Source organism: Perca flavescens, chromosome 16 (genome assembly GCF_004354835.1).
Source record: "Perca flavescens isolate YP-PL-M2 chromosome 16, PFLA_1.0, whole genome shotgun sequence".
Classification (NCBI taxonomy): domain Eukaryota; kingdom Metazoa; phylum Chordata; class Actinopteri; order Perciformes; family Percidae; genus Perca; species Perca flavescens.
The window spans coordinates 20,163,438-20,180,866 of record NC_041346.1 but is presented as its reverse complement, the minus strand read 5'-3'; the positions used below and the strand labels follow the sequence as shown (position 1 = coordinate 20,180,866).

Here is a 17,429-nt window from a genome sequence, read left to right as displayed (position 1 = left end):
ACTTGTCAGAAACTGCATATTGATTATTAAAACATTGATTGCTTGCATCTGTCTACAATACAGAGAGCACTGATGGAAATAATTCCTTTTAAGAAGAGGTGGTCTGAGGCGCCTGGGTAGCTAACCCGGTAGACTGTGCCCCATGTACAGAGGCTCAGTTCTCACCGCAGCGGCTGCAGGTTTGATTACGACCTGCGGTCCTTTGCTGCATGTCATTCCAACCTCTCTCTCCCCTTTCATGTCTAAGTTGTCCTGTCAAATAAAAGCCTAAAATGCCAACAACAACAAAAAGAAGAAAGAAAAGAGGTGGTCTAGCTCAGAACCAATAGATTGATTCTAGACCAACTTGCCTTGTCTTCATAATGGTTGAGGTGAGTATGGGACATGGTGTCTAGTTTATGGGTGACCAGCTAGATTGAGATTAAGCTGAGTTTGACATTTATGCCTGAGCAAGCTTGACTTTATTCGTGCTAATATGAAGGATCATAGTGTGGGTGCTGGGTTTATTTTCGTGATAGCAGAAATAAAGGGACAGTAATAAAATCAATGATAATTATCTATTTCACATGTGATTGATATGTTTGCAGTTCATATGTTGCACTTGTATACATTGTATTAGGTCACTAGAAAAACACATGTAATGTGTATACATCTACAATGTACTTATATGTATAAGTATTTTTTTAATCATTTTTCCCATTAAATGAGAAGGTGACATATATGTCCTAGTCTAAGGTCCATGCAGACATTTGCAACTGCAAAATCAATGAGTGTTGAGTGGGCATGTGGGATGTATTAATCTATGTTCATTTATATTAACCCTAGAACCCTGTAATAGAGGGATTTAAACAGCTTAGCATCCTCTTGAGTTGCACACTAAATGAGAGAAGTCAGGGATGACACGTAGGTCAGGACTAGTCAATGTCTGAGTGACTGTTCCATGACTATTCATCCTGACAACGTATACTCCTCTCCTCATGGACTGCTTTCAGTGCTCGTCAGCTTGCCAGATTGTCTTTGTAGAACACTATTCCAAGCATGTTGAGACACAACTCAAACAAAGCAACCAAAAACAAAAGTGGTCCTGGCAACTTATCAAGAGTGTTACATGTCCCACTTGGTTTGCCGCAACCACACTGGTTTTATGAAATCATCTGGACAGGCAACACCTGTTGCGACAGCTTCCCCGAAACTAGTTCCGTTCATCAGGTTTTTCCATTATCTCCTTTGCCATTTGGTCTTTTTCAGAGCTGCTTGCTCAGGCCTTGCATCTTAAATTAGGAAACTGTGGATGTCTTTAAAAAAAGGGATTTGAACAAATGAGTAACAAAATGCCTCTTTACTTTTTGACACGTCCAGAGTCTTTGCATGTTAGCAGTTCTGATCAAAAAATTTTGCACAAGTAAAATTTCAATACACTCACCAGAGCTGGATTTTAAAAGAGAAGAATGGGGGTCTTTAATGAGATGGGGATGAGATGCCAGTATATGGAGGTCAGCAAGATGTATTGACCAGAGCTGAGGCAGCAGAGTAACTCACTGTGGAAAGGCCATTTTGCACCAGAGCACTGTGCCTGATGTTGTGGATGACATCAGATGAAAATTCTAAAAAAGAAAAGGAGCTTTTGGACATGAATGCCAAGATCAATGAATGCTTGTACAGTAGGTGTATGTAAAAAATGTGTGCCATGCTTCACCAGAGGAATGTGCATCTTGGACAGCTTGACCTTTCTTGTTGGGTTCAGGCAAGGCAATGGTAAGACATTTACAGAATTTCCATTATACTTTTATGTTCTCCCTCGTCTTTAGAAAAAAAATGCATTCATCTTCCGTAACTCTGTAGCTGCACAGCAGTATTCTTGTAGAGGGCTGCTTTCTGAATGAATAGGTTTTTGTCTGTTGTACTGAATGGAATTCTGTCACTTTAAATTCTGCCTTTAAGTAGCTTTCAACAGTAGCAAGTTATGTAGGAAGAAATATTGCTTTTTGAGATGCCAAGGCATTGATTACCATGCTTAGCCTTGGTCATATTAATGGACTAACTTGTGAAGTAATTTAACACAGAAATTACTTAGCATTTTTGCAGAGTAATTTCAAAGTCGTGCCTGAGGGACAGAAGATGGAGTTGAGCCTGACCAAGGCTTAAGAGGATGTGCCTGCCATGCCTTGTTTGATTAATGGCACCACAGGCCTGCTCATCAAGAGGTAATAAATATGAGGGCATAAGTCAGGCCTCTTCCTAGGGTTCTGGAAGATGTACAGATCTTTAGGCACAAGCTTCTCCAAGATAGCCCAAACCAAAAGATCTATCTCACTCCTAATCCTTTTTTTTTTTTTTTTTTTTTTTTTTTTGCGTTCAACTCTCTTGACCGCACCAAACAGTAATGTCAAATTGCAGAATTGCACACATTTTCTGGCGTGTCAAAATCCCAGTTGCTAGATGGCAGAAAAGCAAGAAATCATGAGAAATGTAGGTTCCAAACTCTTTGTCTAAAATTCCCAAGTCTCTCCCAGCCTCTTCTCAAAAACAGTCTGGCCAAGAAATATGCTGTCACACTACGTCATGTTAGAAGATGGCAAATCCTTATTGACAGTCTTAAAAATCCAGTCAGAGAAAATCTCTCTGTAGCCTCAAATACAGCTTCCTTCAAGAACTTGATAGCAGACTATATGTGACTGAAAAATAGAATGAAGTGTGCCACAAGAGCAGTTATTCAGCTAAAAGCTTTGGAAATCAACAAACAGCTGAATCCCAAGTTGTCTTTGAGATGGGCTTACGTTTTTCATGCCACTGTGTCTATTTATAAGGAAACAACTCAATGAATACAAATATTTTATTTTTTTGTCTATTGTTTTTTGTTGTTTTTTATTAACTTTTATTTAAATGTGATGATACATGTAAAATATTGTTTATCTTTCTACATTATAATAAGACTTATAATGAAGGTTGGCTTATACATGTGGTATTTGCATTCTATAAGCGCCTCCTGTACCGTATATATTAGTCGACTTGGATGCTGGTGGGTCCCAGCAAATATGTAAATGTGATGCACACACAGGGAATGATACGTACACAGATAGTCAATACTGTCAAACACAGAAGACAGAAGCTAAGTGGATACATATCTAATGGCTAATCAGACAGTAGCTGAATAATATAAGAAAGAAAACAATCTACCACTGACATACCCTTTTAAATAAAACTCAGCACTTTCCCAGTTTAACAATAATGGTTTGTTCTGGGGTGTTTGCTGTATGAAAGAGTTTGTCATCTGCTCCTAATGAATCTCTAGGCAGAGTAAATGCTGCAAGGCATACTGCTGCCCCCTCTGTCAATACTCTGTTCCAGATGAAAGTGTGAAATATTGATGTGACCAGACACTACAGGCGTTACCGAATCCACCAAAATAGCACCACAAAACAATCTTTGAGACTTGGATAGCAAATGGAGGTTTTGTACACTTTACTTTGAGATAATTTGCTCAAGCCTATTTTTCCTTCAAAAAGCTTGAGCCTGAAACAGCAAACACTGCAACAATTCGCTCCACTGGTATCGAGTTAGGATTTCTATCACAGGCCTTGGTTGTAGTCCTCTAACATATTGCAATTGTCACTATCTTTATATAGATATCTCAGGTTTCCTCCTGAGATATTAAAGTGCAATTTTTTTTCTCATACCTTTTTACCTATGCATACATAATGCCCAGGATTTTTGAAGTACATTTGTTCGTAAAGCATGCAATATTGGAAATACCACAATAAATCACGTTTTAAATTTCCTGTTTACAGAGGGCTTTCGATAGTAATAGTTGATACTGTGCTACTGAGAGATCATCCTATAAGATATTGTTGAAACTGACTTTTTTGCTGGTTTCTACCTTATCCTTCGCCCAGCTCCTGATACAAAAAGATATCTTTTCATTTTCATCATTAAAAGAATCACATTGATTTTGTTTTCCCCACTGTGACTAAAAATGTTTGTATAAATTTGCCTTCTCAATATAGTTGATACATATTGACATTTTTGGCCTTTTTGCAAATCCAAGTCAATTTGGATAATTGTTTGTAGCATATAAAAGTGTCAGTCATCTTCGTGAAGGTCAGAGGAAGTCAGGGTATGTCTGCCAGATTGTTAAGACCTAGCGGCAACAGTTTCAAATCTTTAATATGTCAGCTGGATAGAAATGTATGAAAATATGTCTATGTTTGGGGTTCAAAACAAGAGATCAAAACGCAAAGTTATGGAAAACATAGTCAGAGGTTGCAGTAATACAAATTATTTTACTTTTATTGTGTTTTTATAAATTATTTTATTGCATCCTATTAATTTTTTTTTAAGTAATAGTACATCAAATGTACAATTATCACAAATACAAAAACCTAGAAATAAGTAAGCTACTTTTAATGTAATGGGCAATGAGTGTCAGAATTCACTGACAAAGACGCCAAACGTGCTCAGAGCACAATTTAAGTATACAGCACTAGAAACCTGTTTAAGGCTTAAAAGTTAACGTAGGAATGGAACAATTCAGGAATCTTGTGATTCCTGAATCAATGGGGAAAAAAAACTTGCTTGATGAAATTGGGCATTTCCAGGTATTTGCATTGAAAGCAGATTCATTTCGCACGGTTCTGGTCAAAAAATGTCGGAGCAGGAAAACGTATCGTAGATTAAAAGACAGCACTACAATGTGTTCAAAGGTTGTTACAATAGTCCCGACAGAGAGGGAAATTGATATGCTTTCTCTCATCCAATAGACTGTAATGGGGTGCTGGCAGGATGACTTCATGTCAGGCTCCCAGGGCTTCGCTCAATCAAACTGATGCATCTGTGCTTTAACAGGGCATTGTTTTAGCCCGTAGAAGCATTAAGCAAGAGTTAAATACTAGAAATAATAAAACTTTTGACAGATGGCAACCTCTGAAACTTTGAAATTAATTTTAAAATGTTCAGCTTCTTGTAAGCTTCTATGCAAATGTTTTATGATTGTTTTAGTTGTTGAGAAATTTAACTTATTCCATTGTTTTCCATTTTACTTTTGCTCCAGTTAAAGGCTATGGAAGGCTATAGTGTGAGATTATCATAGAGAGCAGTTATGGTATTTAAGACATGGAAAAAAAATTAAACTGCTCACAGTTTTCACGCTTCACACACAAATTATAGCTACATCTAAATTTTCATACAAGCCTTCTCTCTCTCTCAAAATATAAAACTTGAACACAGGTTTTGTTCTGGAGCCATATTGCTTAATTAGTGGGTAAAGGACAGTCAAGTCTTACATGTTCTCCTTTTTTACCTTAAAGATTATCACTTAATTTAAATTCTATATAATTATATTGAGCCACTCTTGTTCTAGAATCTAGAGCTACAAGTTATACTTTTTGGGTATGTATTGTCTGAGGGATTTAATTGTCAATGTCCTTCTCACAACTTTTAAAGACTACCCATTCCAGACAGGTGTATGGCATTTGGCTAATTAGCCTTCTCCTCAGCAAAGTGTGTGCCAGACAGTTTGCCTGGGAGGCATGTCATGTCCGGTCAGTGAGATAGCCTCACTCTAAAAAGGTCCCTCGTTAGTCCGTAGTATGGCCAACTGTTCTGTTTTCTGTTTATAAAAATGTTTTTGAAATCAACCCCACGCCAAAGCACTGTCCTGATAATTGAAGTTGGTTGATTTGATGGAACTTTCTGCTTTCAGAAGTCTATCCAGCTCACAGGTGTCTGGCTAATTAGATATATCCTCAGAAAACCTTAAGCTTGTAAAAAAACATTTTCCCTGACAGATGCTAAAACTCAGCTGTTGGAACAGCTGCCATCCCACCTACAGGTGCGTTCAAATCCATCTCTGACCAACATTTACGTTGGATGTTAAAGTTACTCCTACTGTACCACTACCCTTTACCCTGACAGATGCCTTACCATTGGAATTGGTTTTTAAGGCTTTGTGATTAATTAAAGCACTGCATGTTAGCCAAAGCAAAAAAATTTTCCACCTGAAAATCTTGCCTCTTATAAAGATTTTTTTTTTTAGGTAATTCATTCTGAAAAGGTTAAAATTCATAAGAAAGACGAGCAGAGCTATTAAATATTTAGAGTATTTTCTGAGACTGCAGAATGACATTTGTCCTCCTGTTGTCACATCCTGCTTCTTCTCCATCTGAAGCCACACCTGCAGCATTGATAATAGAAAAAAAGAGACACAGCTTCAAGGTATGCTTAAACCTCCAAAGACTGAGTTTCGGGGGGCAGCGGAAACAAGTTGTGAACACAACCCTGAAATAGCAAACTGTTACTTATCTACATCCAGCAGTTACAACATTATCATTAATTTGGAGTCTTGCTTCTGGCCACCTGATAAAGGTAAGTCCAACATTCACTCTTTTAGCTCAGTTTCTGGTCTCCCTATCTGTCTCTTTATCTGTTAAAGGTTCCACTATGTCCACCAGCTCACTAACTGTGTCTGTCTGCAGTTTGGTGCTCAGCAGGTAATGTATATTAGGCTTTTATAGCTTTTTCTCTGAAAACAGCTGCCTGCTGAGGTCGAAAACAGCGCTACAAGACCGGTGAGAATGAAACTGTAAAGTTGCTTGCCAGGCAGCTAAACAATGAGCCGAAGCTTGCTATAATACTCTGTAATGCCGAGGGGAGCTTTTACATTGTCATATTGTTCTTACATTGTCATTAGATACATTGTCATTATAAAAATATCGATTATAGCAGCCTAAAGCTCATGATGTTCTGACTGTAGACCTATCTGTCTGTATCTGCCAGCTGCCCCTAGCAAACATGAGGCAGGAAAGGATTTGCTTAAGAGCTGAAGCAGCATGTGCTAACTGCTGTGAAAATGAATGCAAACAGTCCCCCAGTTGTAATGCATCTCAGTGCTTGCTCCCTAAAAGACCTCCTAAATGATGGAGCCTTTTAGCAAAATCAGATTTAGTTCTAATTGGATGACAGGCTCAGTGTGAACTCCCTCAGGACAGTGATGCACACACATGGGCTGGATAAAATAATAAGAGTGCATTACAGTATATTGTAATGCCATGCAATGACACTACAACAAAGGAACGAAAACTTTGTGCCAGATGTTGATTGTAGTATTATCAAGCAAAAACACCAGTAAGTGTCTAATTGTCAACACTTGACACATTGACACATCACATAATTTTGTAGTGGTTGCAACCATTTATCCATATGAGAAAACGGTCTGGCCTTTTCATATATTATATATATATTATAATATAGTAAGTTAGCATGGCCTGACATATGAAAATAGTAATTGTCTGCCCTGTATTAAACCTGACACATAATGCTAATTTGCACCCAAATCTATTTATCTCTCTTATTAGCATATTTTTTAATTTAAAAAATGTACTGCAACTGCAACTTTCAAAACATTACAAGTAAGAATATGAGAACTCTAGACACAGATCTTTTTCATAGCAGACATTTAGACTCTAATAGCAGGAAAAGCACATGTGTAGCTAATAGCATTAAAAACGCTTCCATTTGAGTGTGCTGTGCCACTTAACAAACTTGCACAATAGCAGGGTCGTACAAACTGGAAAACCTAAATTGCATGCAGCCATCCTTAATTTTTCATGATGATTACACCTGTGCTTTTCCTGCTGTGACATGTGAAAACGCCAACCCAAAAGGTCTATTCTGTAACTAAAGCAATTCAAGATATCAGTAGGTAAGACAAGGGATTACACAACCTTATTTTCCATCTTCTACTTTGGATAAAATAGAACATTTAAGGTAAAAAATAAGACAATGCATAATCAGATCAAGTCAACATGTTAACCCATTTAGCAAGGCAAGAATCATCCTTTTTCAGCCAGAAATGGGAAAGCCTCTTAATTACCCTCAGCTCAGATGGACTCTGACTGAAATGGAAACACTAATAGGAGTGGCTGCTCTCCCTCAGATCCCTAACAACTGGAACCCTTTCATGGGTCTCTATCTGAGGAATGTCCTGCTGGTTTCCCTGAAGGAAAATCCAGGCTATATAGCCTGTCAGAAGCTTTAAACAGGAGCAAAGACAGAAGCAGTACGGCTAGTGGCACCCATGATATCTCCTCTGAACACACAGCACAAGAAATAAAAAAAAAGATACTCTTGGGGTAATGCTTTGCTCTTCAATGGGGAGCTGGGGTGTTAGATAACACCTCACTTTTCACACAGGTACAAAACAGATGAGCCATCGTTAAGACCTGTCACTAATTTGTTTTTGTAAGCAGAAAATTAAGGTGATGTAGGGATAGCTAACCCATTTGACTGTCTTAAAAGATGAAGGGTGAATTTATTCACTCTCCCTTAAGCACTGCTTAGGGATTCTAGGCAATATTTGATAATGGCATAGCTGGAGTGCTTGTCAAGATATGTAATCAATTCTGAGTTTTCATCCTAGGGATATGTTGACCCATATTTGTGCATAATTGTATGTCATAAAGCACAGAAAGCAGTGTTTTGAAAAGGCACCTCTGCAGGGAGGGTGAAGAAAAAGGAAAGGAGACAATAGGGATTTAGAGAGAAACAAAAAGTGCACATTCACACACTGAATTATAACGTCAATAACCCGCTTTTTGCAGAAAGTAAATGAAATGATGCACTTCAAAGACTAACAGCCACCTTTAAAAACCCATAGTAAGATGAAGAAGGCTTTGAAAGTAACACTTCTTTATTTCCTTTCTTCCTTGCCTTGAGCCTGTTTGGCCTCCTAACATGGTTGACGGGGCATAAGGAGGAGGAAGGGCATCTGACTGGGCGCTGTTGCAGTCCATCGACTGTTTTCTTCAGAGGGAAAGGTCAGAGGATACAGTACGGTGGGACACCTGCTGAAGGTAATCATTAATAAGCCTGCTGTCCTGTCAGCAGCCCCTGGCTTTACCAGATGTGTACTACTGAAAAGAGGGAAATGTGGCAGGAGTGTCCACACATCATTATGATACTGGCTGTCCTAAGCATACATGCAGCAATGCTGAAGTGTGATTTAGGAAAGAAGAAACAAGACTGAATGTGCAAACATATTCAGCATATTCAGACTGCTGTCTGTTACATGTGTGACCTGTATGACTGAGAAACTGTATGCCACAGAGCTTCTTCTCCACCCTGGCATGTCTCTAAATTAAAGGTTACCAAGACAACCCTCTATCCTACAGTAGATAACTACCAAGGACAACTGTTAATGTTTGAAACCAGCTTCTGTTGCTGTTCTAACAGCAGGGCAGGCAGCTGCAATGGCTAAAACAGTAGCTACTATTATGCTGTTGTGTATTATGTGTCCACAGTTCATACCTCAGCAAATTTGAAACCCAAATGCGGTTTTCTTTCTATTTGATGAGGATATATATATTTTTAAAAAAAAAGCAGATTGGCAGCATAGATCCATGATTCAGTTTCTGGCTTTGTGGCCCTTTCTAACCTCTTCTCATCCCATCCTGCTGTCTCTACCCACTATATTTCAATAGTGACTTCATGCAAATAAGTCTCCTGTCCTGCAGAGGAGAAAAGGTGGGAAACCAAATTGGATCGAATGTAATTCAGTTCACCAAGCAGGGAATGAATCGATAATGCTGAGGAATGGCTTTCGAAGGACTGAGTGCCCACCTTAGAGGTAAGAGGTTTCTTCTGTTTACAGCGCAACCTGGGCCTGCATGCTTATGTATTTTACGACAAGTTAATCAAGAAATACAATACCCACTGCTTCATTCCTGACGTCTCCATTTGTGATGTTCACAGTGCAGCACTTCAGAAAATGTCCTGCCTGTTTGCATTCTCAAGTGTGATTGGTCTCCTTGAATGGTTTTTCCATTGACTGTAGATTTGCATTCTCATCTTAAAAAATGTAGTGAAATATAGCTGAGCAGACAAATTGGTATAGTTTGTATTTACTCTCAGGCCCATCAAGCTACTTATAAAGTACAGTGTATACTTATACACCTTATACGGTATCCTGCATGCACTCAAAAAGAAACTTCTTTTCTCTCAATTTTTTTTTGCCAGTCTAAAGCCCTATTCGCCAGGGATTATATTACCTGGTGACCTCTAGTCATTTGTGTGTGTGTGTGTGTGTGTGTGTGTGTGTGTGTGTGTGTGTGTGTGTGTGTGTGTGTGTGTGGAAGTGGAACAACCAAAAGCACTCTACAACAAGCACTCTACAACATAGGGCGAGGACACCAGTGGTCTGGAGGGACTTTGGAGTGAAGCTACTGTTGCTCTTCAATGCGAAGAGCCAGAAGAGGTTGTTTAGGCACCTAATGTGGATTTCTTTTCTTTTTTTTCAGAATTCCTGCCACTATCAAGTGAGTGGATACCCCAGCAAAGCAACTGCTGGAATGCCTACAGTATGAGAGATTAGGTAGAAGAAGGATAAACAGAAAAAGCATGGAGCACCCAAGGCTTTATCATGGGTTTGGTGTTGTGTGTAAATACCTAAAGGACTTTAAAGTGGAGATCTGTCAAACTACAAACTTCCTGCAAATTTGCTGTCTCTTCATATATTACCTCTCCTTCAAAAGTTAGGGCAAGTAAAAATGTGCTTGTTGCGCAGTGTTCTTTTACATCAAAAGACACAGGATTGTGTCATACAGCCATACCATGCTCACTACTGCAACTATTCTGCATATAATAGCTCTAATAGGGATAGAAAAAGTTGTGTTAAATTGAACTGAATTGATTTTCATATGGCAAGAGGGGTCACTGAATGGTTTTATGAGTATGTTAATGATTGTAATCATATGTTATGGCCTTTGCCAATGGGCAGATTTTAAACCGGTGTGCATTTCAGAGGTCCAGAGTTTCAGAGACTGTGTCAAAGGGGCCTTGATGTGGCTCATGGTAGTCTGACACCTTAGTAAGAAACTTTATGTTGCTTCTTTCTTTTGTCACCTATGCTTCGACCACATAGCGTGTAAGATCTAATGTTTAGCTCAACAGTGACAGCACCTATTCACTCTGAATAAAGCAGGTGTACTTAGTAAGGTGGCTATAATTGTATGTCTTCAGGCTGGGCTTTTGTCTCATTGCATAGTGTAAACTCTTTTGTGGACTGTAGTTTGCCAGCTACCAGGCAAAGCTATGGAAAGCGTGGATCCATTAGAAGACCATTTGCATTTTGTTTGAACAGTTCCTGGCTGTGTCTCTCTCTGCTTTATTTAGAAGGGCAGAGAGTGCAGAAGGGAGAAAGGCAGTCACATAGACAGGGTGATGTACTGAGTGAGAGCAAAGAGACACAAAAATTAGCTTTTCATCTTGTGACAGCCACATCTCAAAGAGAAAGAGAAGGGATGGCAAAGCTGAGGGAAAGGGAGAGCTGAAAGATGCAAAGTAAGAGTTACAAAGATGTGGAATATTGCTAGAGGGATCAAGAAAGAGAGAGGTAGTGGAAGGTGGGCTGCAAAGAAGTGAAAGGAAGCAGGGCAGAGTGACAGAGGCAAAAAGACATCAAGGTGTAGAAACAGAAGGCGAGGAAAGGAGCTACAACCTTATACAGATTAGGAATGACTGGTGGAGGAGAGGTGTAATTAAAGTTCCATTAAGCGATATTAACATTATATAAATGCCTCTGTAATTAAACTGCCTGTGTAATGTGGAAAGGTTGCTTGGGGGCGACTGCCAAACCTACAGAGAATCAACACATAGCAGCTTGGAGCCAGAGGCGGAGTGGCAATCGGGACAGTCTGGACTTTTGGGCCAGTAGTGTTTCGAGGCCACGAGGGCCGGTCTGATAATAGTTATACATTGCAAATTCTTGGCAACACCATCCGGAGGCCTGGTGCCGCTGCCCGCTGGTCAAACTGTGCAGCCTCTGCTCAACCTGTACGGCGGGCCGCAGCAGCCTCTTATTTCTTACAAACACAGGCTAATCAGAAAGCACTAATGGTTACAACCATGTCTAGGATTTTCAGAAATATAGTGGGATCAGTTAGCTGCCCCTCTCCAAATGGCATAGCCATGGTCGGCCTAAGACGTAAAGCCATCGAACGCCTCTTTTTTTTCTTCGTCACGTTTGGAAGTCTATCGGTAACGTTAACAGTGTGTGAGTCTAATGATGGAAAGCCCAAAAAGAAAAGGGAAAGGTGGCGCTGAAATGGTCAGACTCAAAAGGAAAAAAAGGGATTGTGTTGCTGTGCTGTGTGTTGTTCATGCATTCACCATCCGAACACAGTGTGAAATAGAAGAGAAAGTAAGCCAAACAAACATCCAGAGATTTTTCTCGTGAGTTGGTGGACCAAACCAAAGCTTAAAGTTGAGGGGGAAAAGTACAAAGGGATGCTTTGGCTGAATGTGTGATATGTCTGTTATTCTGAGATATATGACCTTGAAAAGCTTGAACTATGCCAGGACTAAGTTGCTGTGACACTGTTTTGAAGTCTTTTCTTCCTCTAAAGGTTAAACATTTATAAGAAAAATACAACAGGCAGAAAAGAAATAGTCACACCAAACATAGTCTAGATCAACAGAAGTACATTTCCAGGATAATTGCCTGACATCTGATGTGTGGCGCATCTTTTCATTCAGAATATGAAAAGATGTTTATATGTAATTTTGACACAAATATTTAATAAGTGACATTTTCGTAAATTTTGCAGCAGCGCCACGTCAGATACGTTTCTGGTGTGTAAAGACATAGAAAACGCCACGCGGCCGCCACACAACTGACACGCAACAGAAACGCAACAGAAACGTCACGCTCACGCGACGCAGCCAGTATGAAACGGGCCTTAGAATGTGTCTGTGGTGTAGCCAGAACCTACTCCACAGCGCTGTGGAGATAGGTCTGGCAATGCAAGACTACACCGAAGATAACATTTTTTGGACTGCGCCATTATAATAAATGAAAAATGCTATGTCTTGAGCATATTTTCATAAACAATTTCCTTATAATTCTGCCCCAGCCGTGATTTGTTTAATACAACATGCCCTTGACTGGGATTTAAATGTAAGTTGTGTTGGTCTGAACAATGATTGGTCACTCAACATGCATTTGTAATAATGTGAATGCATCTCTAATGACACTTGAGAGCACTTATGATAGACAAAAAGACGGATGTACCCAGTGACTTATGTCACCATACGCAAGGAGGATTGTGTTGCCCAGAGCAACACTGTCTGCTGTTCTTCTCTTTGCCTATTGATAGGCGTCCATGACAAACAAGCATGTCCTACAGTGTGGCTGGGACTGGCTAGCTGCCCTGTTTTCATGTATCCAAGCTCAAAGTTGAGGCAAAAAAGGGATGAAGAAAAAGTCAGAGAAGGGAGACTAACAAAGTTAGAGAGAAAGCAAGGGAGAGAAAGAAACAAAGTAAGGGTGAAGCGTTAAAAACAACCACACCTAAGTTCACTAGGCTACAGCGCTCCCAAAACAATGGATTGGAAATTAAGGAGTTGGTCATACACTTAATCTGATGCAGCATTGGCAGTGGCCACCAGAGAGTCTGAGCACAATTAGAACTGGTTTTGGGGCACTGGTTTTCTGATAGATGGCTACTTAGAAGCCCTATACCTCCTGAATAAAAAAACCCAGGGCAGTGTCTGGGGATGTTACATCAATGCTACTCACGTAACCTGCAGAAAATAGAGGGGGTGACTGGCAGTAGGGGGGAGCCGTGCTATTTGGAGTAAATCTACTGATGTACAATGCGCTGAGTGCACATAAGCAGCAGGTGCAAAAAGGAAGGCACACAAAGAATGCAGAGAAAATACAAATGCAAGTACACAGTAGCTAAGGAAATATGTTATATTTACATAAAGGTTTTGTCACCATGGACAATTGTTGATTTTGTAGATTTCTAAGTGAAAAGTAGTTTATTCAACCTTTGTAGGGAGAAATACTTGAACATGACATCACCACAGCCTTGTAGTTTCTTATAGAAACTGAAGAAAACTTATTTTCTTCAGTGTTTTTTTTCCACATTTTACTGCAGAACACCTCTTGTTCAGAAATATACGTAGGTTATTTTGTATGCACTGCACCTTTTTGATAAATAACCACATATATTCAGTATTATTCAATTGTGGGGACTGTGAAGGCCAATGCAAGCCCTCAGTCTCTTGTCTGTAGTTTATGGTTCATGCACATTATTATTTTTCTGGATTTGTTGATACGGGTGCTTCTCCAAGTTACACAATTTCACTTGTTTGGTAAACTTAACAAATCACAGAAGTGGTTGATTGAACTGGAAAATGTTGAAGACCCAAAGAGGTAAACATCCTTTCCAGCACAAAAGGAGAGCCACTTGGACTATCTGTTATCCATTCAAATCATGGACTTTGAAGTGGGCTAATCCGATCTGGGTGACTGGGTTTTAGAAGGCATGTTGGAATCCTGCTGGGAAAATTCCATCCCCAAAGAAGAAATCAACTGACCTGTGCAAGTTACGCTTTGTGCACTTTAATTTGCAAATTTTTCTAATCCGGTGAGTTTTAAAGTATGTACTGACTAGTTTTCAATTGTAAAGGAAAGTTTCCAACATAAAAAGAAAGAACCTAGAAGTGTCTCCTCATCATATTTCGGATTAAGCAACTGTAGTCCTGGATTTTAATAATGTTGTGATGCTTTGGTCAACAGACCAACAGCTTGCTCTGGCTCTAAGATCAATGCTTTGCTGACCGCTGTGTCAGGATGTGTTAAAGTTTCAGTGTGTGTGACTTGGTGACAGCTCATAATTCAGGTCTGACAGAGGTGGCAGACTCATGACTTTGAATGGAAAGCACCTAACTGTTTTCAGAAACAGTAATCACAAAGACTCATTACATTTGATTCACGGGTGTTTCCAGCAGGCAATAAATACATTAACCTAGAGAGATTATGATCTATGATAGTTGACATTTTTCATGACACTAAGGAAGCTCCTTCATGTATCCTTTTTCCCCCTTCTATTTCACACTTCAAATCATTGTGCATTGACTTACGAAAAAAAGATTTTGGAATATTGACAATTAGTGCTGTCAGTTAAACGCGTTATTAACAGCGTTAACACAAACCCATTTTGACGGCGTCAATTTTTTTATCGCGAGATTAACATTCTTTTTGGCCTAGCAAACTTTGTACTTTTTTTTCACATACTGTTGCAACAACTAGTAATGTTAGAAAAACTACCACACTGGATCTAGTTAGACCGGAAACAAAACAGGCACGCCGCACACACTTGTTTGGGCTTGCGAGCCGGCCAAAGAGTAGTAGGCTAACGTTACGTTTTGAGTGGATGGCGTGCGCGAGACGCTGAAATAGATGCCAATGAGATTCTGGTACGTTTACTTTAAAAAAGTTGCCAAATGGTTCCATTGACAAGACCAAAGTGATCTGTGTGTTTTGTCGTTGTGAACTGAGCTATCATCGCAGCATGTCCAGTCTGAAATACCACTTGATGGCCAAGCACACAGCTGATGCGAATTCTCCGCCCCCTCGTCTAAGCCAGGTGACAAAAGCACAAAGCAAACTGATCCACTTTTCCATGTTGATAAGAGCATTAAAATGAGAAAAAATAATGGGACAAAAAGAAATCAAGGGACATTTAGAATAGATAAAAATGTGTGATTAATTGCGAGTTAACTATGACATTAATGCGATTAATCACAATTAAATATTTTAATCGTTTGACAGCACTATTGACAATGCTTTTGCCCTTCAGATTTCGGCAACAGAAGGCTGAATTTCTCAGCCGCATATGAAGCCTTTGGAACAGCCTTGTTGACTCGTTATATGTAGTCTTGAAATGTAGACTTTGAAAGAGGCTTTCTCTGAATTAAGACACAAAATGAAGTTGTCTCATGCTTGGCCTGTATGTTTGCTATACAGTAGCTATGAGCAAACAGTACTTTTCTCTCCACTTCTACCTCAGTTAACCACACCGCATCATTGATTTAGCAGTTTCTCTCGGTGCCATCTGGTGTTCAGTGTAGTCCAAGGCATGTTGGCAAAGTTAATAGCTCACCATTCTTAGCATATTGGCTCTTGAATGCTTTCAATGGCTCAAAAAAATGGGTGGTGATGAAAATGAATGAGTAGCACTGTCTCAACCTTGCTGTTGCTTGCCCCTTCCTTTATCAAAACAGAAAATAACACATTGTGATGATCTATGATTTGAATGAGAGAATGATGAGAGAAACAAAAGCTCAAAAGTGATTTTTTATGATCTAATTACTTAAAATAAGACTTGTGACTGGACCTTATGTTTGAGCAACCCATTATTGCTTAGCATGTTCTTCTTGATATGGGTATTGCTAATGTCTATGAGTGTCTTTGTGCAGTTACTTTTAGAATTGAAAAATATTACAGTGGAACAGTCAGTATGTTGATTTTAAGCGCCATTACCAGCTAATAAAGAAAATTTGTTTTGGTTTATTAAGCAGCAAGTTATAATTAGTGCTCAAACAACAGCTCATATGTATTGCCTTCAAACACATAATGACAAACAATTCCGTAAATGCTGCAATTGTGCATTAAAATTGTATTTCCCGTGGCCCCTTACAGTACTTCACAAAAGGACCATTGCAAATTAGTAATTCAAACAACTGTGTCAAAAACTGTCACTCTTTCAAAGAACTGCCAGATGGTGAATATCTGAGCCAGGAAGTGTGTTCTTCTTTACCAAAATGACTCAAACAAGGACACAGCATGAACAGTAGGAAAACAAAACTGAGTGTTGTTTCAGTTGAAATAACATAGATCTCTGCCCCATAAAATAATTGAGAAACTGTAAAAATACTTGAATTACATAATTTGGATGACAATAGCGTGGGATAGTATAAAGGAGAAGGCCAGGACTTTGACCACTGTGGTTCACCATTAATAGAGGTTTGCAATCACAAAAAGGTCATTCCATTGTGTCCTGGCAAGGCAGGGGCTCTTTGAAGGGAGCAATTACAGCATTCACTGCTGCCAGGACCCTGACTTATTTCTCTTCAGAGAGTGCGCTGTACACAAAGTCCATTTTGCTTTTGCCTTATTTACCATAATTCTATCATCATTCAGTCTTCACATGCTGTTCTGAGCCCTTGTTGTGGCTTACAGTACAAAGACCTAATTACAGTAATGGCAAGAGATAAGCAGATAAACAAGCAAGCAGATGAACTGCAGGCCATGAAGGCAGTTTGATAATATGTAAACCTCCCACGCTGCTTGCATAAAATCCATCCCAACCAGCCAGTTAGCTAGTCAGAAAGATCAGCTAAGGGCTACACTAAAGTAGATTACAAATAAGCATTAATATGAAACAGCTCTGTGTAATTATTCAGGAGATGTCCAGTAGTCTCATAAAACATGCCATTAAAATGAAATCAAATTCCATCTCAAATATATTTTTGAATTAGAATGAACATGTTTGAACATTTCTATGAGTGTGTATGTGAGGTGTGTGAATGTATTCAAAGCATGTGCAGTGAAGGTAGCTCAAGGCAAGATAGCAGAACAGGGAATGGTT

The 17,429-nt window shown here is 39.3% G+C and overlaps 1 long non-coding RNA gene across 1 annotated transcript; it reads left to right on the top strand.

The window, feature by feature from the left end:
- Positions 1–6,287: 6,287 nt before the first annotated feature.
- On the top strand, positions 6,288–10,450 carry LOC114570486 (uncharacterized). Its single transcript, XR_003694529.1, has 4 exons — positions 6,288–6,360; positions 8,710–8,846; positions 9,474–9,619; positions 10,290–10,450. It is a non-coding gene; the product is annotated as an uncharacterized LOC114570486 (long non-coding RNA).
- The last annotated feature ends 6,979 nt before the right edge of the window (positions 10,451–17,429 follow it).